This window comes from Lissotriton helveticus, chromosome 7 (genome assembly GCF_964261635.1).
Source record: "Lissotriton helveticus chromosome 7, aLisHel1.1, whole genome shotgun sequence".
Taxonomy (NCBI): domain Eukaryota; kingdom Metazoa; phylum Chordata; class Amphibia; order Caudata; family Salamandridae; genus Lissotriton; species Lissotriton helveticus.
Window position 1 is genome coordinate 1424755012 of NC_136068.1, and position 19899 is coordinate 1424774910.

A 19899-nucleotide genomic window follows, 5' to 3' on the forward strand; every position below is an offset into this window, starting at 1 on the left:
AGGAGCAGTGGAGACTGCTGTCCCTGGGGCCCCCACCCCATCCTTGTCCCGGGCCTGCCTCTGGCTCTGACTGAAAAGAAACAATGTTGATACTTTGTTTCTCTTTAATCGGAGGGAGGGGGCCAGGGGCTCAGAGCAGGCTGCACCTGCTTCAGACACAGAGGGGGAGAGGCCTTGCAAGCCTCTCTCTCAGCTTTCAGAAGAGCTGAGGGGGCCGGGGGCCCCCTTAACTAACTGAACAGAGTTGGGCCCCCCGCACCGCGGGGGCTGTGGGGGCATTTGTTACGCCACTGTTGCACCCTTCTCCCCCTCCGCCTTGCACCCTTCTCCCCCTTGAACCCTTCTCCCCTCTGCCTTTGCACCCTTCTCCCCCTTGCACCCTTCTCCTCTCTGCCTTTGCACCCTTCTCCCCTATGCCTTGCACCCTTCTCTCCTCTGCCTTGCACCCTTCTCTTCTCTGCCTTGCACCCTTCTCTTCTCTGCCTTGCACCCTTCTCCTCTCTGCCTTGCACCCTTCTCCTTTCTGCCTTGAACCCTTCTCTTCTCTGCGTTGCACCATTCTCTACTCTGCCTTGCCCCCCCTCCCCGCGGACGCCCATGGTGCATTCTAACAAGAGTGCTTACCTGAGGGCCCCATTTTGCTGCGTCATCCCTTCTCATATGAGCTTTGCCCTTGAGAATGCTCTCTCTAGGGGCCCCCACCCTTGTCAGGGTCCTGACTCCGAGCAGTGCTCTGTGCTGCCTCCTACTCTCTGGGGTCCCCACCCCATGCTTGTCCCCATCTCTTCTCTTCTCTTGTGGGGTAGGCTTTGCTTATGGAGAGGAGGGAGTGGGGGCCGGGCTCTGAGCTGCGCAGAGGAGCAGTGGAGACTGCTGTCTCTGGGGCCCCCACCCTTGTCCCTGTCTCTTCTCTTCTCTTGTGGGGTGCGGCGGGGTGGGGCCCCCACCCCCACCCCCACCCCCACCCCATCCTTTTCCCTGTCTCTTCTCTTCTTTTGTGGGGTGGGGCCCCCACCCCATCCTTGTCCCTGTCTCTTCTCTTCTCTTGTGGGGTGGGGCCCCCACCCCATCCTTGTCCCTGTCTCTTCTCTTCTCTTGTGGGGTGGCACCTTTGTCCCTGTCTTCTCTTGTGGGGTGGGCTTTGCTTATGGAGAGGAGAGAGTGGGGGCCGGATTCTGTGCTGCCTCAGAGGAGCAGTGGAGACTGCTGTCACTGGGGCCCCCACCCCATCCTTGTCCCGGGCCTGCCTCTGGCTCTGACTGAAAAGAAACAATGTTGATACTTTGTTTCTCTTTAGTCAGAGGGAGGGGACCAGGGTCTCAGAGCAGGCTGCACCTGCTTCAGACAGAGAGGGAGAGAGGCTTTGCTTTAGAGCAAGCCTCTCTCACAGCTTTCAGAAGAACTGAGGGGGCCCGGGGCCCCCTTAATTAACTGAACAGAGTTGCCCCCCCCCCCCCCGCGGGGGCTACGGGGGGCATTTGTTACTCCCCTGGGGAGAGCTGCATACTATCGGTAGCGAACTGAACAATACTTGCCTCGCGGGCGAGCGGGCGGAGAAGCCAGTAAATGGAAAGAGCCTGATTGAGTTTAAAGTAAGGCCTCTGCTGCCCCCTTCTGGCTGATAACGCTATTGCGGTGCCTGTTTTCGAATACTTTCCTCCTTTACTGTCTTCTTTTACTTTGTTTTTTCGAAATGTTTTCCAGTCTTTTTCTGCCCAGTACTGTGTATGAGCTCTTAATTGAGTTTCCATTGGAATCTGACAGTGGGCTTTATGTGACAGGCCTACACACTGATGAATAAGCAAAGGCTTTCAGGGATAGTACATGTTTATCAGATGACTCTGTCATGGGGGGGTTATAAAGTTCCAACACGTCCCTTTTAGACTAGGACTTAGGGTCATTACGCATTTGGGGGGAGTAGGAAGATCGGCATAGATCGGTAGTGCTTCGGCCCTACCAATCAGCTGCCCTCTCCCCCTCTATATTTAAAGTCGAAGGGGCATATTATCAACACTGGCGATAAAATTATCGCTGCTTTTATCGGCAGAAAACTGCCGCTAAAGCCGCTTTTGCGGCAGAAAACTGCCGCTAAAGCCGCTTTTGCAGCAGTTTTCTGCCGATAAAAGCAGCGATAATTTTATCGCCTGTGTTGATAATATGCCCCGAAGTTCCATAGGTGGAGCCACTATGCAGTCTATAGCATCCAGGCAGAGGAATCGATCCCTGGCTCCTATGCTCAGGGAGACATTTCCCTGCATGTCAAGGTCACTGGTTTTCACATCAAGTATTACCTCCCGCTTTGGGAGTGTATTTTTGAAAAACAAAAACTTTGAGGAGTGTGTGCATCAAACGTAGCACCCGCCTGGCAAAACTTCACTGCATTGTGGGGGCGGCTCCGGTGAAGGGATAGAGATCCGAGAGAGCCTGGCCTGTCTGTCATCATCTAGATTACCCCCTCCCACCCCCGGGTTAGATAGACCAGCACATGAGGGACAGCCAGCACACACTGGCAGGTGCCCCGTCTACCCTATTTAGAGTGTGCAGTCAGTATAAATAACCGTCTCAATCTTCAGGAATTCAGTTTGTTAAATTAAATCTGGGGATTTGAGTAGTTAAATTCCTAATCCGCTGAGAGCCATACATTAGATTTGACTCAGAGGGGTTGACTCTGTTGGGCTCATAGAAAATGCCCTCTTACTTCTGATGGGCCCCTAGCACTAGTGTTGGGCCCCATCAACCTTATGAGCACTGCTTTCAATTGAATATCTAAGTGCAGGTGCTCATGGGTGTCCGCAAGGGGGGAGGCAAGGAGGGGCGCTGGCCCCCCACTGGAGCACCCCCTGCGCACGCTCATGTGCACATATGCATCCCGGAGGGGGCCTGACGCCGGGGCTCATCCTCAGGCAGGACATCAGCCAACCGTCCGCCTTCATTTTAGGCATTGCAGGAAACAGAGCTGTTCCCTGCAAAAGGCCTCAGCTCCCTGATGGGGCCACCTTGCACTCCCCTGTGCACAAGAGCAGCCCCACCCCGCCCATTGTCATTCTGTGTGGGGCTGATTGCCACATACAGAATGACAATGGGTCAGTCTGGGCTGGCACAGCATGTGGTGGCCTCAGTCCAGGGCAGGGCAGTCTGTCACATGGAAGTGCAAAAACGCCCATGCTGCTGCTACCTGAGAATACAGTTAATCGATGGAAGGCAGTGAAACAAGTTCAAAGGAAAGGATTATAGTTATAGTATAGCAGCCATGGTTGCTGCTTTTATATTTTATGCAACTAATAACCATAGACAAAGCCAATAGTTCTGGCTTGTTGTAGGTGTAACGTATTATATATCTGGATGCAATGACAGAAGCAACAAAAATACCAGTCGGGCGGCACATTATATTAAGCACAGATTTTAGCTTATGTGTTGTAAGCCACGCATTGTATTACATCAAACACCCAATAGAGAGATCCCCCTAGTTTTTTTATCCCACTTAACGCTCTGGAAACAACACCATGTCAGTCGCCCCATGTCAAGGCACTGTGCATCATGCATGACTCATGCCTTCCACTTTTTCAGATTGCCTATGTGCAGGGGCATAGTGAACCCTGCTCCACCCCATCCCTTGCTTTAGGAACTACAGCAAGGGTGGAGTTCTTGATAGGTCTCATAATTAATGTGAAAAGATGAGTGAGTAAGTAAGTGAAGGGATGGGTGGACGGATGGCTGGATAGATGAGTGAAATGATGGATGGATGGGTGAGTGAAAGGGTGGATGACGGGCGAGTGAATGGGTTGATGGATGAGTGAAATGATTGATGGTTTGATGAATTGATAAGTGAAAGGGTGGATTGATGAATTGATAAGTGAAAGGGTGAATGGATGGACACATGAGTGAAAGGGTGGATGTAAGGCTGGATGAGTGAGTGGAAGGGCGGGTAGATGGACAAAAGGATGGATCAATGAGTGAAGGAGTGAAAGGGTGGATGGATGAGTGAAAGGATGAATATATGATAGGTTCAATGGATGGATTGATGAGTGGATGAGTAGATGGATGGGTGGGTGGATGGAAGGATGGATGGCTAAGTGAAAGGGGAATTGAAAGAGGAAAGGGGATGGGTAAATGGATGACTGAACGGGTGAATGACTGGATGGATGTGTTAATGGATGAATGGGTGGAAGAGTGGATAGATGAGTGTATGGATGGATAGGGTGAAAGGGTAGATGGATGGATGATAGATGAGTAAAAGGGTGGATTGAGGGATAGATAAGTGAAATGATGGATGGAAGGAAATGTGATGGGTAGGTTTGTAAATGGAGGAATATGGAAATTGTTGGGCACACAGATGGAAGGACAGAATGAATGGTGAAAGACTGAATGATGGATGAAAGTATGATTACACATTGTAAGCCCCATTATCTTAAGCAACATTTCCTATACATTGACTTTCCCATTTATATTAGTGATTGCCTCTTTATAATATGTGTGTGTTGTAACGCACTCCAAAACTCTGCCCCACATACTTGGGATGAGTAGCACGATAGAAGAAATTAAATACACATGAGAGAGGGTCTATGTGAAGATGAGGGGCGCCATTGGAGGGTGGTATCAAGGCCAGACTGGCAGGACCGGGCATCAGGTGTTTTCTCTGGGAGCTGGAAAGGTGGGGGCGGATGTGTTACCACAAAAAGACCTGCACATTTGCTTAAAGCTGCGCGTATACTGACAAATCATGAAGTGCACAATTGTCTCAACCTAATATAAACTTATTTTCACTTGTACTTCAGTGGTTGTCTATTTACTTACTTACATCAGAGAAGGTTGCGCAATAGTATATGTCTGTAAACGTTACCTTTTTTCCTGAATTTTGACCCTTTCTCCTGAATTTTTGTCCCGAATTTTGACCCTTTGTCCTGAATTTTTACACTCACTGTCCTGAATTTGCACCTGTACCAGTTGGCTTGTAAATCTGCCCCGTAGCGTTCAGCTTTTGGGATGCCAGTGGGGTAATTTTAGGGTTCAGGGTGGGTATGGGTTTTGGGGTGGCAGTGATAATTTTAGGGTTCAAGGTGGGTATGAGTTTTGGGGTGCCAAGGGTAATTTTAGGGTTCAGGGCGGGTTTGGGTTTTGGGGTGCCAGGGGAAATGTTAGGGTTCAGGGTGGATATGGGTTTTGGGGTACCAGGGGTCATTTTAGGGTTCAGGGTGGGTATGGGTTTTGGGTTACAAGGGGGGACATTTTAGGGTTCAGGGCGGGTATGGGTTTTGGGGTGCCAGGGGGACAATTTTAGGGGTTAGGGCGGGTATGGGTTATGGGTTTTGGGGTGCCAGGGGGCTAATTTTAGGGATCAGGGAATGTATGAGTTTTAAGGGTCCAGGGGGGTAATATTAGGGTTCATAAGTGTGCTCTAATTGTTGTCCAGTTTCAAATGCAGAATTCACCACTTTTTTTCTCAGCTTGGCCTGAGCATTACCCGATCCTGATTGCCTGCCATTTTAGCCCCGCCCCTATTGATTAACATTAGCCACGCCCCTTCGTTTGCCAGGTTAGCCCCCCTCGGAAAGATTTCTGCGGATGCCTATGCAGGTGCTCACCAAAGTGAGCAGTGGACTGGGGAGTTAGGGGGGCAGTGAGGCAGGGAGCAGGGTGGGGTAAGGGGCAGGTTAGGTTTTTGACTTTTTCAAGCTTTGCACACAAGAAATCTGCATAATTGTAAGTATCTCCAATTATCCGTCCACGAGGTATTACACTAATATCCATTTATATAGCACTTACCAATATATGTTTATCACAACCCAAAGTAACTCTTTTTAGCAACCTTAGAATAACAAAAGGTTGAGGAAAAAATTGTAAGGTTCTAAACATAGGCCATGTAGTTTGCATGCAGCTCCTTCGTGCAGGCCCATAACTCACTAAGCTGTATGACAAGGATTTTAACTTGTGGCCCGGATAGATGGATATTGTTAAGGGTTTAATGACTGGTGATAAAGAACGAAATGAGCCCCAACACGATAGGTTGGAGGCAGTGGCAGCTCCTCGCGGGAGTGCTGCCGGCAGTAGGGCGGGGCGTGGGAGGGGCACGGTGGGGGGTAGTAAACTCCGGCATATGGCCAAACAGAGTTAAATAAATAAATAAAACAAATTACATTGGCGTAAGCCGGAGTTTACTACCCCCTACCCTGCCCTTCCCCTGCCTCACCGCCCCGCAGCACTCCGACGAGGAGCTGCCACCGGTTGGAGGTATCGAAAGGTGAAATACAATGACAGAGGTATAGAGAGAGAGAGGCAAGGTAAAAAGAAGGAAGTAAGATGAAGACAAATTAGAGGGAGGAAGACAAAAAAGTAGAGTGATCAGTAAAGAAGGGTGATGGCAGATAGTGAGAGATGCTTGAGCAAGTGATGGGTGATGAGAGAAAGAGAGATAGACAGAAAGGCAGAAAGTGGCGAGACATGGATAGGAAGAGCTGGAGAGAGAGAGAGAGAGAGAGAGAGAGAGAGAGAGGTTGTTATAGAGAAAAAAGAGAGCAAGAGAAAACATTACCAGGCAGGACCTTGGGGCATTTGTAATTGCCTAAATCGCCCATTCCTTTAAATGTCTCTTGCTGTTTTTTGCCCTGGCAGGCTGGAGAGTGGGGACGGTGGCCGAGCCACATGGGGTGGGGGGGGGGCAGTTGGGGAAGCTTGAATGCCCCTTACTGCTGGGGATGGGATGAGAACCACAATCATCACCCAACGTTATTAAAAACATTATTAGAAATTCAGGCATTGTCCTATTAAAGGATTACCAATGTGCTTTTAAATGTAATTGCTGTCCTATTAAAAGCTCATTTGCAGTAGCAGCCAGTAACACGCGAGACCTATTGGCTATGCCAATGTTTGTTTGTTTTTTGTTGCTATTTTGTTTAAGTTGCCAGATCTATAACAGCTGGACATGGTTTTTGTTAACTGTTCTTTGCAACAAATTAACTTGTTTTCATTGCTCTAAATGTTGTTTCCATTCTGGTTGTAGGAAGCAGTCATTCCCGGGGTTGTGGGGGGTGCCTAGCTGTGTGCATGCGCCGAACTTTGCAAATGAGAAAATGCCTGATGCTTGAGCAATTTATAACTGTGGAGTGAGTGAGCCCCAAGCAGCATGACTCACTCACACAGAAGTTCATGCACTGCACCTGCATACTCAGCATGGTTTAAGGAAACTAGACCCACTCCCTCGCAGGCATCAAACACATATTTATCAAGAAACTCTGAGAAGAGCCTGCCTGTTGCACTGACGGCTGATGGTATGTGTGCCGGTTGAAAGCGTGCACTGACGGTGGGTGGTGTGTGTGCCTGGTGAAAGTGTACACTGATGGCTGGTGGTGTGTGTGCCTGGTGGAAATGTGCACTGACGGCTGGTGGTGTGTGTGCCTGGTGGAAGCGTGCACTGACTGCTGGTGGTGTGTGTTCCTGGTGGAAGCATGCACTGATGGCTGGTGTTTTGTGTGCCTGGTGGGAGCGTGCACTGACGGCTGGTGGTGTGTGTGACTGGTGGAAGTGTGCATTAACGGCTGGTTGTGTGTGTGCCTGGTGAAATCGTGCACTGACGGCTGGTGTTGCATGTGCCTGGTGAAAGCATGCACTGATGGCTGGTGGTGTGTGTGTGCCTGGTGAAAGCGTGCACTGACAGCTGATGGTGTGTGCCTGGTGGAAGCGTGCACCGACAGCTGGTAGTGTGTGACGGCTGGTAGTGTGTGTGCCTGGTGAAAGTGTGCACTGACGGCTGGTGCTGTGTGTGCCTGGTGGAAGCGTGCACCAACGGCTGGTGGTGTGTGTGCCTGGTGGAAGCGTGCACTGACGGCTTGTGGTGTGTGTGCCTGGTGATAGCGTGCACTGATGGCTGGTGGTGTGTGTGCCTGGTGGAAGGATGCACTGATGGCTGGTGGTGTGTGTGCCTGGTGGAAGCGTGCAATGGCGGCTGTTGGTGTGTGTGCCTGGTGGAAGCGTGCACTGACAGCTGGTGGTGTGTGTGCCTGGTGGAAGCGTGCACTGACGACTGGTAGTGTGTGTGCCTGGTGGAAGCGTGCACTGACGGCTGGTGGTGTGTGCCTGGTAGAAGCGTGCACTGACGACTGGTGGTGTGTGTGCCTGGTGGAAGGGTGCACTGGCGGCTGGTGGTGTGTGTGCCTGGTGGAAGCATGCGCTGACGGCTGGTGTGTGTGCCTGGTGGAAGCGTGCACTGACGGCAGGTGGTGTGTGTGCCTGGTGGAAGCGTGCACTGATGGCTGGTGGTGTGTGTGCCTGGTGAAAGCTTGCACTGACGACTGATGGAGTGTGTGCCTGGTGAAAGCAGGAGCATTCACAGTGATAGTTGACACAAATTAAACTGACGAAGAGGGATGGGGCTAAGGGAGGGGGAGTGCGAGCAGAGGAGCATGATTCACAGCTAGAAGACACAAATGAAGCTGACCAGGAGGGAGGGGGAAAATGGAGGGGGGTAGTGCAAGCAGAGGAGCCTGATTACAGCAATAAAAACACAGATGGTAGCTGTGCACATGCACAAGCTCGTGAACGCAAGCTGTAGTCCAGCAAAAGCATCTGGTGGCACTTTTAAAAGCCACTTACTAAATGTCTCGAATAGGCAGCGTATGTGTCTCAGGCAAGATCTAAAAACCCTATGCCTTCCCTGTGGAGGTGTAGCATTCCTCATAAATCTGGAAATGTGTCTTGTTCCATGGGTGTTGCGTGAGAACACCCACAGCAACACCCATGGAACGACGCGTGTAAAGGGGCCATATTTACAAGGACCATAAAAGTCATGCAGGGTGGCTATTCCTGTCCTTGTGAATATGGAGCAGTGAAATGCACCACCAGTACATCACAAAAAGTGACGTACTGGTGGCACAGGAGGCTTGTAAATCTGCCCCAGAGTTTGCATCACAGAAAAATAAATCACCCCTCTAGCACATCCCTAGGAAGGGCAGCCAGTGAGGCACCTGGCCTTTGTGAATCACAGCAAGAAATCAGTCATGTCACTGTAATTTAAATTAAAAAAAGAGACTTTAATGGAGACCTGAACATCAAAATAGCTGTAATTAGGGATCTGTTAATCATCAAAAGGCTGGTTGGGTAGAATGCTCATAGTTATCTCACAATATCTCCTGAAGACTGATGCTCCATGAGCTGCCTCAGTTACATTTTTGGATTACATCTACTTCATGATTGTGTCTATGAGTGGTGGATGTTCACTGTTAGGGCTCAGTTCAAATAGTTGGATATGGGTAAAGAATTGTGCCAACAGGCATGCAGGGAATGGGCCCAGTAGGTAGCAAGTGAACACATGTGTCCTTAGGAGGGTTCGGAGGGGTTCTCCACCCCAGAATTGTTTTCAAAATGGAGTATTGTGTGGTGCTTTAGTCTGATACACTGGCGTAGCTCTCAACTCCACCAGAGAAATTTGAAGACATGGGTAAATTGGGTAATTGCCCAGGGTATGCACCATCCAGTAGTGCCCACGGTAATGCGAGAGGGGCAGTCTCACCCCACTCTCTTCCTTCCTCTCCTCTACTGCATGTCTTTGCCTCTCTACATATCCTACCTCATCCCTTCTGCTTTCTACTACCTCTTCTTCTGTACCTCAATTATTTCTTGTTCTATCATCTTTCTTGCCTTACATTACTCACCATCTTTACCTTCCTCCACTTCTCTGTCTGCACTCGCTACCTCCCTGTAAATTACCTCATGCTGTTTTCTGTGCCTCTCTACATCTCCCCTCTCATTCTATCTCTGCTTCCTCTGCTGCATCTCTCCTTACTTCTCAAACCAGTAAATACTGATTATTCTCTCTGCCTCTCTCCACCTCTCTAGACCTCCGCTCTCTCAAACCCACCACTCACGGGGGCTTGATTTAGATGAAAATGAGTAATAAACCTAATGTTGTTCCAAACAGACAGTCCCCAAATAGGCCTTACCAAGGGCCCTAAAAAATCTTTGAGATAACTCCCAACCAGGGCTGCTTTAGCGCTGGTGGCGCCCAGTGTGACAATCTTTGTTGGCGCTTCCAATGAACAACTTTTCCAAGGATTCCCTCACTGCCACCTCCAAGGATGCCCCTTATCTTTCCATAGCCCCTCTCACATGTTTAATTTCTTTTACAGCAGTACTCCTACCAACGTTGGAAGTCAGATCATATATACATTATACAGAGACAATGAATCATGCAAGGAAATACTGCATGAGTGAATGAGGACTACAAGGTGTCACATGACAGCCATACTAGTAGGCAGTATATTTGAAGAGTGGTTGGTCTGTAGAAGCACAAACTCAGGATTTCAAACGTAACACAGAAGCCGATAAACCACTATTTTAAGGCTCGTATAATTTTATCGTGTGTGTAAACCGTCCATGCTGCAATAAATGATTGACAGGCACCTGTTTGAATTGAATGCTGGCGTCCTGCTAGCGTTGAACAGAGCCGTCTTTGTTCGTCCGTAGTAAACCTTCCGTAATCTGCGTTCCAGATTACGGAAGGTTTACTACGGACGAACAAAGACGTGGTTTATCGGCTGCACGCCATCTACTAAGAGGATTGCTTTTTTTCTTATAATAAGATTGTTGGTCCTGAGTAGAATTCCGCATTGGGGAGTTCAAAACGCGTCGACCTGTTCTTGGGTCCTTCTGTCAAATTGGAATTACATTATAAATAGTGGTCATTAAATAGGATTAATACTGCTGAAATTGCGTTTAGCACACTAATTACCATCTCTAGACATTGTTTATATGTTAAATGAACTTATATTTTTTTACATTGGGCCCTAAGTATTTTTTGCTTTGTGGTATGATTGTAGATGGATGAAAGGTTTGGCCAGAGTGAAAGTTTGGACGTGTTGTAAATATTGTAAAAATTGTTTTGTACAGTATGTTTCAATTGTAATGTTTTATTGTATTTTTGTACATACACATGAAAATTGAAAACTATTTGTTCTTGATGCACTAGTGCAAAAATAAATGAATAAACTAGTGACGTAAATAAAAAAACGGACCGTTATGTTTTGTTCATAGAGGTCATCCTAAAAATATTTGTTATCTTAGAGGCACACAGTAGCTTAAACAAATAACCAGTATCTTTGATATAAGCTGCAACTACCTCTCCTGTGGGCCATATATGTGAGAACTTACCTTTAAATGTGAATACTCTTATAATTGAGGAGTGTGCTGCAATCTTTTTTAAACTAAAAAAATGAGTATTACACCGAGGGAGCAACGTGGTTCTCTTCACAGAGCAGAACTTATTTACTGTCATTAAATTGTAAGCAAACCTCGGTTCTTCAAACATGCAGTCTATAATGTAATAAAATAAGAAATGCACAATTCCACCCAAACTGATAAAAAAAAGCATGGAGGACAATCAGTTAAATCAGTTCTCTTGGAGTATCTCCTTTAAGTACTGTACATCAGTGTGGTGTGGCAAAACTAACTTTTTGGACATAGAGCCTGTCTTCTCGATGTCTTGTCCAGAAGGGGGTGAGGAGCCCTACCCCACTCTGGAAGAGATCAAGATGATACTAGAATACTGTAGAGTAGGGTGACCAACTGTCCATAAATTTCACGGACCGTCAGTAATTTGGATCTCATGTCCATTGTCTGTGATGATCTCTCTTACGGACGCCTTCTGTTCGTAATTTGGGGGCGGGGGGGTACAGCGCCCTGCACTGTTCACCTTTGAGAAACCTCAGTGTTCTGAGAACTCCCTGCTGGACCACCTCACACTCCTCTGTGCTCAAGAGCAGCCCCTCCCAAGCCTCTCACAGACTGTGATGGACCCATTGTCATTATGTATGTCAGCTGATGGTCGCTTACAGAATGACAATGGGCCAGTCTGGGCAGTTAAGGCATGTGGTGGGCCTGAAGGCAAGGAAAAAAAATGTAACACATTAGATGTAAGTAACATTGGCCAGTTACTTAAAAAAAACAAGCATATGCAATCAGGCTCGTATTTGTACAGGTAAGCGCTTTTGGCATTGAAAATAACAATGTTTTTTTACTTTTTATATTTGCAGTGGAGTGATTATATTGTCATTTGTATGACTTTGCAGCGCCGGAGAACCAGAAAATGGGAACTAGGTTATGAGGGAGGGGAGAAAAGGCTAGCATGCTGTCTGGAAAAAAGAAAGTAGCTATATCGTGGAAAAAGCAAACCCTTATAGGGAATGCAAGATTAAGTAAAGCATGTGAAATGTAAACAGAGCAGTATAGTTACCTGAACATGTTTATACATTTTATTCAGAAATGAATGAATGGTTTTGCCTGGAAAGTTAAGGACATGACTACAGGGCCCAGGAAGAGACTGCAAGGGACCAGCATGCACTGCTAAAAGCCAAAAAAAGCGAATCATGCTAATTACGAGAAGTGAGTGTGAAAAGGGCATTCTAGTCCAGCACTACAGGTCCCAGTTTGCTACATTCTATGCGTCCTGCTTTACACCTCACAATTGCACTCAGATATGAGATGCTAGTAACAAAGTCCATCCGAGTAGAGCATCCCAACCACTTCTCTCACCAAACATGCCTTCTCAGGACTATGAACTGTAAAGGAAATATAAGACTGGACCACCCAATGCAGTAACCAAATAAATAGATCACGATTATATGAAATACCACAAAGAGACCTGCACAGTTGCGCAAAGCTGCGCCAAAAACTGCAAAGTGCACAATTCTCTCAACCTAATGTAAACTTATTTTGACTTGTACTTCTGTTGGTTGTCTATTTACTTATATACTATTGTATGACCTCCTCTGATGTGTCTGTAGAACTTACCTTTTGTCCCAACGTTTTGTCCTGAATATTTGTTTTGAATTTTCGTCCTGAATTTTGACCCTTTGTCCCGAATTTTTACACTCACCATCCTGAATTTGCACCCATTCCAGTTGGTCACCTTAGGTGGGGGAATACCAAGATTCCATCTGTCTGTGCTGGAGGCTTCAAGAGAGGACGATTAGGCCCCAAAGAGCCACTGACGACGCCAGAGAACACAGCTCAACACAAATGTTTTCAAAACTGGCACCACTGAACCTATGAGTACCAGTACTCTCCGTGTCCAAGGAAAAGTTCCAGTACTGCATAGGGGGAAATGGAAACCTACCGGTACTCAGTACCGGTGAGTGCCAGCCCATTTATAGCACTGATTATGAGTCATGTGGAAACACCACGGGTCGAGTCTGCTGCTAATACAAAACGGAGACGAGGAATAGTTACCCGAATCGGCGTGGCAAGTAACAGTTTTCCTGTTCTCCTAAATGATGTCCTAAATGCGCCTACCTGAGGCTAAGGAGGATTGCTGTTCTGTTCTGAAAGGTACTAGCCGAGTCTTACCTTAATGTACTTCAACCTGGCACAATCCTATACAGTGGTATGTTAAGGTTACTATCCAGTGCCACTATAGCAGTCTGAATAATCTTGATTGAATGTCTGCTGGTTGGCCCTGACCTGGACTTCCCAATGCTTTCACTGCCATTGCCTGCCACTGGACTTCCTGTTTCAAACAACTTGTGATTCATGCCAGTGTGAGGAGGGCAGAACACTCCTGAATGTAATCAAATGACCTGCCACATTTAAGCCACCCAGCCGTTCAGGTTGGGCACGCCCAGTGGCGTGTGGTGACATCTGAAAGTGGTGGGCATAAAAGTTTGTGAGGATTGCCATGTGGAGAGCAAGTGAAGAGACCAAGCCTGACTGCCTTTAGAGAGGCCTGGGGGGTTCTCCCCCAGGGATATCAAGAAGGTTAATTATTCAATTGTGAAAGTGTAGTTATGATATCAATGAAAGGATTTCATATGACAATGAAGTAGGTAGCTGCTTATTCAGTATAACCACTCTTAACATACCTGCTTAGTGCTAGCTCAGTGCAATGGCTTGTTCACAAGAGCACAGTGCACCAAAGGCAAGTGCGGTCTCCTGGAAGCTCCTTTCTCAAAGATTAGATTACACTAGAAAGGAGAACAACCTAAGTTGTTATTCACTGGTGACGCAGCCCTCTGGCTGGCCCTTGACCCACTGGTTCTTCCACTGGGGACTCTTTCCCTCTCTCACCCCTCAATCTGGTCTTCTGCACCCTCCACTTAGGAGTGGCACTGCCAGACACTAGAAATGATGGCGGCCTGCTTACAGACACTCCCAGTTCACCAGACCCTAGGGGATCCCTCTCAATGGGCGGCCCATTAGGACAGCCTAGGTTCCCTACCTGGTGTTCCCTTAAAGAACCATCCAGTCACTGAGACTGGGTTTTGGGCACCTTGGGACACGCAGCCCTGCACTCACTCCTTCTCCACAGAGACAGGACGTGAGTCTCTACACCCCTCCCACTACAATGGGACCTATCTGGGCTACAATGAACCTGTTCCCCGAATCTGGGCTGGTAGACACCTGAACCACTCCTTGGAGGGTCACTCCCCAATGCCTCTCCAGACCCTCTGGAATCCACCAAAAGGTCTGCCTCCAATGTGAGCTCCCTGGGGTCAGAGAACATACTCGCCAACCGGTATTGGCATAGCTCTGGAAAACAGAACCTTACAATATGCTCTCCCACGACAAGGGTCTACAACCCTTCAAGGGTTAACCAAACTATCCTACACCTCACCTTCCAGTACCTCCCACATGTCCTCCATACCACTCTCCTGAGATTGGCAAGACAGTATCTGGCTGTCTCTGTCACTCAACCCACGCTATTCTGGGTGGTCTTCACACTCACATACCAGGACTTCAACCTTGGGGTAACCCCTCTCCCTGCACCTCTCATCTAGAGTCAGTAGAGTGTCTCTCTCACCACTAGGACCATGAACCCCTGCATCAGTTTGCCCATTATCCCCATTGGAGCTTCCTTATGTCCTTGAACCTCCTGGTATATGTTAACCCCCTCCCTCAGGCCAGGCGCCACATCTCTGGGTGTATGTACTGCTCCCTCAGCACTAGATAACTCAATTTTGCTGCCACCTACTGAGCAGGATTCCACCTCCAACTCAGCAAAGCTCACTTCCTGAGCTACACACATTTCTTTTTTTCTGGGCTGAGACACTCATGGCCTCAAGACTCTCGAGCTCCAAATCAAGCTCCCTCATACTCAACTCATGCTCAAACTGCATCCTCTTTTCCTCTAGGGCCAATTTCCTACTCTCTAACTCCAGTTGCCCACCCAACTTGAGCTTGGCCAGCTCCATCTCATGCATCCTACAATCCTTCCTGTCCCCTAACTCCTCTGGGAACAGGCCTTTGGCAGAAACACTGCTACCTACAGGGGAGGTTGCTCTCCTTTCCCCTGGACCCAGTGGCCCATCGAGCTGCTCCTTTGCATTCTCAACCCATCCCTCATTCTCAGGGGTATTCCTTGCTTCGACCCAGGCCCTCAGCGCCTTTTGTATTGTATCGTATTGTAATTGCATTTATATAGCGCTTACTACCCCTGACGAGGCGTCAAAGTGCTTTTTCGGCAAGTAGCACACTACTCCGGGACCCCTAGAGGATTAGTGTTGAATTAGTATAGTGAAACATGCAAGTCAATTTTAAGTGGGGGATAGGTTAGTCAGTTATTTGGATTTGGAATGATACCAGAAGGATAGAGGAGGAAAAAAGGTTTGTATTTATATAGTGTTTGTTACCCCTCATGGGGTGTTGAAGCAGGCTATTCAGGAAGCCCATAAAGGATTAGTGGTGAATTAATATGGTGAAATATGAAAGTAATTTCAGTGGTGGATATTAGTCAGTTATTTGGATTTGGAATGATAGCAGAGGATAGAGGAGGACAAAGGTTTGTATTTATATAGCGCTTGTTGACGCACGCTATTCAGGAAGCCTACAAAGGATTAGTGGTGAATTAATATGGTGAAATATGAAGTAATTTCAGTGGTGGATATTAGTCAGTTATTTGGAGTGAGAAGGAGAGCGGAGGGATAAAAGGGGAAGAAAGATTTGCATTCATATAGCACTTGTTACCCCTGATGGATGTTGAAGCGCTTTTCTGGCGAGTAGCACGCCACTCTGGAACCCATAAAGTGTTGAATTAGTATGGTGAAACATGAAAATAATTTTAGTGGTGGATATGTTAGTCAGTTATTTGGATTGAGAAGGGTTGGGGAGGGGTAGAAAAGGGAAAAGGTTTGCATTTATATAGCGCTTGTAACCCTGACGGGTTGTTGAGATGCTTTATTGGTGAGTAGCACGCTACTCTGTAACCCATAAAGGATTAGTGGTGAATTAGTATATTTGAATATGGAATTTGAGAAGTGAACATGTTAGTCTGTTAATTTTGATTGAAAAGGATAGCTGATGGATAAACGAGTGAAGGATGATTTTTTGTTTTGTTTTAGATCTTAACAGTAGGAGGAGGCTTTTGGGTGAGTAAAAAGGAATTTTAGAGGGAAGGAGTCAGAGGGAAGAGTTTAGAAAGGTTTGTTTTAGGGGATCGGTATAGTAAAAAAGGTGTCAGATGATGCAAGGAGGGGTACAGTAGCAGAGAGTCTAGAAAGGTTTTTTGGGGGATCATAGTAGTGGTATGGGGTTTGGGATAAATGAGATAGTGGATGTAGATGATATATTGATAGATGTATCGCATGAGAGATAGGGTAGTGTATTGGAAAAAGTAGTAGAAAGTAGTTTGAGTCATCTCAAACTACTTTCTACTACTTTTTCCAGAAGGTTGGGCTAGAAGATATATTGAGAGAAGTATAAGCTGAGAAATAGGGCAGTGCATTGGAAATGCTAAATTAGAAGAAAGTGATAAATATATAGATCCATAAGTACATTGATAGTATATAGATACATAAAGGAGGTAAGAATATGTAGATTAACTCCCTTGCCGTACCACCAGTATGGACCAGTAATTTTCACTTTAAAGTGACCCTACCCTAAGAACTGGACTCTTTGAGACTAATGTCATCTACAGCGCACTTTCACATATCTATGTAGCTACACCTCCTTGTGATAGAGTGTATGCCTTTATTGCAGTATTATACTTCTACGTGTACCTTGGATATAATTACCTGCACCTAATTCACTTTGCACCGTTCGCCACCTCATTCACTTCTGGCCGCTCATTAGTGTCACTTGACGCATTAACTTGCTGTGGGCATATGTATTTTGACACAGTATCTCATCAGTATTCTACGCATATTTGATTATTATATGTACCTGTAATGCACCTAGTTGCTAAGACATATATTTTGACCTCTCACTAGTGCCACCTCTGACCCATGTAACATATTAGCTGCAGTTATCTTTTTTGACCCATGTAACATACTGTCTACAGTTATTTGTAACATTCTGTCTGCATCTGTGTAATGCGCCTAGTTGCTAACACATATATTTTGATCTCTCACTAGTGCCTCTTCTGACCCATGTAACATACTGTCTACAGTTATTTGTAACATTTTGTCTGCATCTATCTGCGCTCTTGTATATCTCTTCTGCTCACTCTCCCGCACCCACCTCTACACCATCCTAACATGGATCTCTGCGGCAAGCACACATATAAAATAATCTATCCACCCGCACTCACAAAAAAGCCGCTAAACGCTTTAAACACAACTTCCTGAGGTCCCACCCGGAAACACCCTTTGCCGACACCTACTTCTCACCGGTAAATGGATCCATGAACACTGATATCATCTTCCACACCGCACGCAGAGCTCAATGGAGAAAAGCGTTCCTTACCTCACTCAACGTCTCCAACATCAGGAAATCCGCTCATGGACTAACACTCTCCATAGCACCTTCCAAACTCTTCCCAGGCAGTACAGCCATCACTATCTACAATAACGGGATTGTCCTAATTCAATCCACAGACAGGAACCTGGAACTACTCGACAACCTGTTCCCCACTTTCAAAGAGCACCTCTCCAACCGTCGGCCCTCCACACATACTCCAATCCAACTGAACCAGAACACCTCACTTCCAACTAACGTCTCAGAACAACCCACCGCCTCTGACCCTCACAACCCGACTCTAGGCCATCCCAAATCCCCCCCCCCACTCTTTCCACCCCCGCCACTCCCTACACTCCTGCCGCACCTAGCTCCCCCTCCAGCCGTGACCTCTCTCCCCCCACTCCCTGCTCCCTCCCTCCTGGCCCCCACTCCTCCTTCAACATCTCCCCCCCACCCTCTGCACTCAAACCACTCCTGACATACACCCCTCCCTCAACATCTCCCCCCACTCCCTGCACACCCGCCACTCCTAGCCTTCACTCCTCCCTCAACAGCGCCCCCCCATTCTCTGCACTCAACACATTCCAGACCTACACCCCACCCTCAACATCTCCCCCCTACCCCCTGCACTCCCGCCACTCCTAGCCTCCACTCTTCCCTCAACCGTTCACTCCCCACCCTTAGCTCCCCCTCCACTCCTGGTCCCCACTCCCCCCTCAACATCTCCCCCCCCACTCTCACTCCCCATTACTACACTTGCACCCCCGCAACGACCAGTCTCCACACGTCTCGCATTTGCCTTACCCCTCCTGTCACTGATTACCCTTCCAATAACTCTAATACCATACCCAACGGCACGCTGGACACAATCATGACCACCCTCCTCCAAGTGAAAGAAGAACTCCACACGCTCAAAGAGTTACTCCTCACGCACACCGAGCACCCCCCCCTCACCTCCACGTCTCAACGAATCAAAAACTCCCCCTCACATCCTAGTCACCCCTTACGTGGGACCTCTATCCCCTCTCGCAATACCTCCAACCGGCCTCAGCGCATTATCAAGACACATCCTAATCGCTCCTTACATTGGACCTCTATCCCATCTCGCAATACCGCCAACCGCCCCCAGCGCGCTATCAAGACTCTCTCGGACCGCGACATACACACCCTACTCAGCACATATGTCCCGGCAACCCAAAACAGCTTAGCCACCACACACATGTCCATTCCTACGATACTCTCCAACCCTATCAGGCACCCCACGCACAGCAACAGAGGCTCTGTTCCCAACAACCTCACTAAAGTCCCTCTCACTATGGACCCCTTCACCTCCCCTTGCACCCCCAGACTCAAATGCACACTTCTCAATTGTAGATCGGCCCAAAAACACTCGTCGGAGGTCGCTGACCTCATCTTGTCTAGGAACCTTGACCTGGCCATACTAACTGAAACATGGTTAACTGAATCCTCCAATCCTATCATGGATATCCTAGTCCCCCCCAACTACTGCATCACTAGACTGGACAGGTCCAACAAGACAGGTGGCGGAATCGCCTGCATTTACAAGAGCAACCTCTCTATTAATAAAGTCACCGCCCCTTCTCTTACCTCCTGTGAATACTTCTGCCTTGATGTCATCAGTGAGAACAAACCTGTATGTTCACTACACATCATGTACCACCCCCCGGGGGACAACCTCGTCTTCTCCCAACAACTCATGGACACAATGTCAAGCAACGCAGGACGGCAAAACACACAAATTTACCTTGGTGACTACAATCTCCATTGGAATGACTGCAGTGACGCAGTAGTTAATAGCCTCAAAAATGTCCTTAACGCTTCTGACCTCACTCAAATTTGCAACGCCCCGACACATGACAAAGGCTCTATCCTCGACCTGGTCATCTCCAAAGAAGGCACCATTCAACTTGACTCAATCCAACCTTGTGACTGGTCAGACCACCATATTATCACATTTCTTATCAAGGAAAAAGTAAAACTCATCCCGGTGCAATACTCCATGCCCAAAGTTTGGAAAAGAGACATGAGGAAACTCAATCCAAACTCTCTACCCCCTAACAGCTGCAATCTCCTACTCCCCCCGACCGACGTTACTGACGTTCAGCACCTAACTGACCACTATCTCAACTCCATGGCCTCAATAATCAATGAGGCCGCTCCAATGCAACTGAAAAGAGTATCCACTAAGATATCCAACCCCTGGTACAACGGGAGTCTCAATGA